Raw genomic sequence first — 4,334 nt, forward strand, 5'->3', positions numbered from 1 at the left:
TGGGCAAGGCTCTCTAAATCATAGATCAAAGCTCATAAGAACTCATAGAAACTGAAGCAACAATCACAGGACCTGCACAGGTCTATACCAGGTCCTCCACAAATGGAATATAGCTTTCAGTTTTATGTTTTTAAGGGACTCCCAAGTCTATGGAAGAGGGGGTGTATGATTCTTGTGCTTTCTCTTGGGACTATTTTCTTCAGTTGTTTTGCCTTGTGATGGATTTTTTTAATCGTATTATATTTTATTTTGTTATGTTTTATTATTATCTCTTAGAAGCTTGTTCTTTTCCAATGAGAGACTGAAAGGGAGTGGATCCAGATTAGAGGGGAGGTGGGGAGAAACTTGGAGGAGCAGAGGCAAGGGAAACTGTAATCAAGACATATTGAATGAAAAAATTTATTTTTGATAAGAGATGAAAAATAAAACTTTACAAACCCAAAAGTAATAGAAATAAACTTTAAAATAAATATACTGCACCTAGAGAGAGAGGTGAGGGGAGCCACACTCAATGTAGGCAAACATATGGTCCAAATATTTTGAGTTGTGGAAATCATAGAGACATAGAAGTAAGATAGGGAAAACACCAAGATATGTATCTCTCGATGTGTAGATACACTCTTCTTAACTTTGGACATGAAAACTTCAGGATCTTGGCTTGGGTGAGTTATATCAGCAGATTCTTGAGCTTTAGAATCATACTGAGAACTTATAATCAGTTTTTCCGATTCTGAGACCTTTGAGCTCAAACCAAGCCATAATGCCAACATCCCAGTGTCTCTAGCAGGTAGATGACCCATTGTGGAACATCTCAGACTCCTTAAATATATGAGCCAGTTCTATAGAAATTCCAGCACTATCTGCACTTCCTCTCCCTCCCTCCCCCATATATATATATATATATATATATATATATATATATATATATATATCAACTTGTGTATTTAACCACTCATGCATCTTCTCTTCTTGATTCTATCTCCCCCTTGAGACTTCTCTCTTCTAAAAACTCCAATATTTGATTGCAGTTGGTAGTTGTGGAAAAACTAGGAAACAGATCTATTTAAAATAATACCTTCAAAGTTGGCTTCTCAACACTCCTTTCTTTTGCTCTTGTTTTCATGAAAAGAACTTAAAATATTTAAGCCAGTAGAAAATATACACTTAACCAAACATAAGCTTTGGATTAAAATATTGTAACTATTTTTTTATTATTTTTTATTTATTTATTTATTTATTTATTTATTTTTGTGTGTGTGTTGTGTGTCTGTGTGTATGTGTGTATGTGTGTTTGTGTGTCTGTGTGTGTATGTGCCGTGTACATACAAGTACGTATGGCGACTTCCTTACCGTCCACCAATTAGGTTGAAGGACTGAACTCAGGGTGTCAGGTTATCACACTAGATGTGGTTACCCGTTGGGCTAAGATGCCAGACCCCAAGTTGTTTATTCCTTAAGAGAAACAAGTTGCATAAAAATGTATCAACCAGTTCAATGGGAAATTCAGTATTTTTGGTCATGTGATAGTGATGGGATGGAAATGTCTATATGAGTTGTTTGGACTCCATATGTATTCTAAACTACACTGCCTGTACTGCAAAGATCTTAATGGTAACTTTGTAATTGAGCTTCATAAAGATTGCTATGTCACAGTCCTTAGAGTTTCAGGTAAATCATGGGCATCAGTTAGAAACTTTTAGTTTACTGTATCTTAAATGAAATAATCATAACAGTAGATTATCTCTGGAAACATACCAAGAAAACAAAAGCCAAACTGCATAATAAACATGGCTTTGTGTTGTTTTTTTTTTTTTTTTAACACAATCCTCCTGAGACTAACAGCTACACAATATGGGGATATAATCCCTATGGTCTCTCATAAAAATAAATTCTACCTACACTTTATGATGTCATTTGGCATTGTAGAACACTTACAGTGCCAACACCAATAAGAAGCTTTCTTTCCTAGATAGCCATTCCAGCCGCAATATCTGAAAAGGTTCACGAAAGTTTAAAAGGAGATCCTATGTGTTTTTGATGTCTGCAAATCTTACTTGTCTAATCAGTAACATATCCTATTTAAGCCAAACCAGATTGTTATGTAAATAAATACTAAGTGAGTGGCTTTAAAATACTTTTTTTTCTGTTGAATACTTAAATGGACCATTGAGATAACTGCAGAGATCTGAAAATCAGAAAATGATACTTTCTTATTTAATTTTGTTTTGTAATTGAAACACTTTCATGTGTCCATTGTAAAACAGCTGCCTGTGTGATTTCAGCCTAACAAGTCTCATCTGTACTACCTGTAACCTCTTCCTCTGTATCCTGCAGGGGAAGTGATCTAAATTCTGAAAGCTACTAACCTGCACTCCCGCATACTCAGGTAATCAAGTTTATTCCTTCTCAAGTCTCTAATGGAGTTGAAGACCAGTAGCCTTAGTTGTTTAGGGGTTAAGATGTTTTCAGGTCTAGATAGGTGTTTTAAGTTGATAATGACAAGATGTGATGGAGATTGATTTACATTCAGAATTTTGGATACACCAAGATAGGAAAGATGTTTTCAAGGCTGCCAAGTCAAATAGCCAAAGCGCTAAGAAAACACTATTAACTCCTGATTGTGTCATGGTTCTTCTTGCTATAGGTAGTATTGTATATAAGTAATAATATAAATATATATGTTAAAATTTTTTAAATGTTTTAATAAAAAATAGTCTGAAAATTTAAAAAGACCACTTGTGTGCATTACTAGGTAAAATTTGAAATTCTTAATTTAGATGCCTTTTTTATCCAAGTTTCTGTGAAAAGAAAACAAGACCCACAGCAGAAATGTGCACCCACCTGACTGGGTTGTGCACCCACCTGACTGGGTTGTGCACCCACCCTGACCTGACTGGGTTGTTCATCTCACCAGCATCTAGCTGTCTCTGTTCTCCTATTAGCACACTGATAGTGGGAGAGTACCATTGCTGACGGTCGCCCGTGGCTGCTGACTGCGTCCATAAATGTCTAACTCTGAGCTCATGAAGAACGGAAGCCTGCCCCTCTGCACTGAATTTACGTTGGTGGCCTTTTCTTCTCTGGCAGAGCTGCAGCTTGTCCCTTCTTTGTGTTCCTGGCTATCTACTTGTTTACCTTGGGAGGAAACTTCATCATCGTCTGTGTGATCTGGGCCACCTCTTCCCTGCACACTCCCATGTACTCTTCCTGACCAACCTCTCCTTTCTGGAGATGTGCTACATCAGCAGTGTGGTGCCTCAGATGCTGGTGCACCTGCTGGTGCAGCCCAAGACCATAAGTGTGGGAGGCTGTGCAGCTCAGATGTATGTATTCACCATCTTGGGGCTGACAGAATGCTGCCTTCTGGCAGCCATGGCTTACGATCGCTTTGTGGCTATTTGCTACCCACTGCATTACACTCTGCAGATGGGCCCTTCTGTCTGTTTGAAGTTGGCTGGGGCATCTTGGATGACTGGATCCTGGTAGAATCAGCTCAGACCACCTGGATCTTCACTCTTCCCTTCTGTGGAGCGGGAACGATTCAGCACTTTTTTTGTGACATCATGCTGTGGTGAAGCTAGCTTGTGTGGATACTTCCCAGAATGAAATTGTGGTTTGTTGTTTCCCTGGTCTTCATTATGAGCCCCTGTGTCTTCATTCTGTGCTCTTACATCCGCATTATTCTAGCCATCTTGAGAATGCCCTCAGCAGCGGGAAGACACAAAGCTTTCTCCACCTGCTCTTCTCATATACTGGTTGTTTCTCTTTTCTATGGCACCGCCTTGTTCACTTACCTGCAGCCCAAGAGTTTGCACACTCCAGACACTGACAAGGCTACTGCTCTCATGTACACTGTGGTCACACCTGCTCTGAATCCTGTTATCTACACTTTGAGGAACAAGGAAGTGAAAGAAGCCTTTCAAAGGGTGACACAGAGGAAACTTTTTAGACAAATAGACTAGTTCACCCCCAGCCACTGATGCTTTTGCCAGTGGCAAGAGTTTATCCAAAAGTTTTTTATAATTTCATGTTGTTATTGAAGTGTTGATAGTCTAACAGCCAGAAGACACTATCTATGCTTTATAATCTCAATGTAAACACTAACATAAACATAGTAGGTTTTATTTTTGTTAATCATTCATTCATTCAAAACCTTTTCTATGGTATTTGGAATTGAACTCAAGTCTAAAAAAGTGCACTGCTATCTAACTAAATATATTCCTTTTTATTTCTTAATTTTGAACTTCAGACAAGCCTTGAGATTACTCCCTATGCCTATTTAATACTTGGATCCATGGTTTTCCTACCTCAGTCTCTTGAAAATCTGGGATTAC

General features: G+C 38.3%; 1 pseudogene; it reads left to right on the top strand.

Moving 5' to 3' along the window:
* Positions 1–3,005: 3,005 nt before the first annotated feature.
* Positions 3,006–3,962, top strand: LOC127186675 (olfactory receptor 10A4-like; annotated as a pseudogene).
* Positions 3,963–4,334: the final 372 nt, after the last annotated feature.

Source organism: Acomys russatus, unplaced genomic scaffold (genome assembly GCF_903995435.1).
Source record: "Acomys russatus unplaced genomic scaffold, mAcoRus1.1, whole genome shotgun sequence".
In the NCBI taxonomy this organism is placed as follows: domain Eukaryota; kingdom Metazoa; phylum Chordata; class Mammalia; order Rodentia; family Muridae; genus Acomys; species Acomys russatus.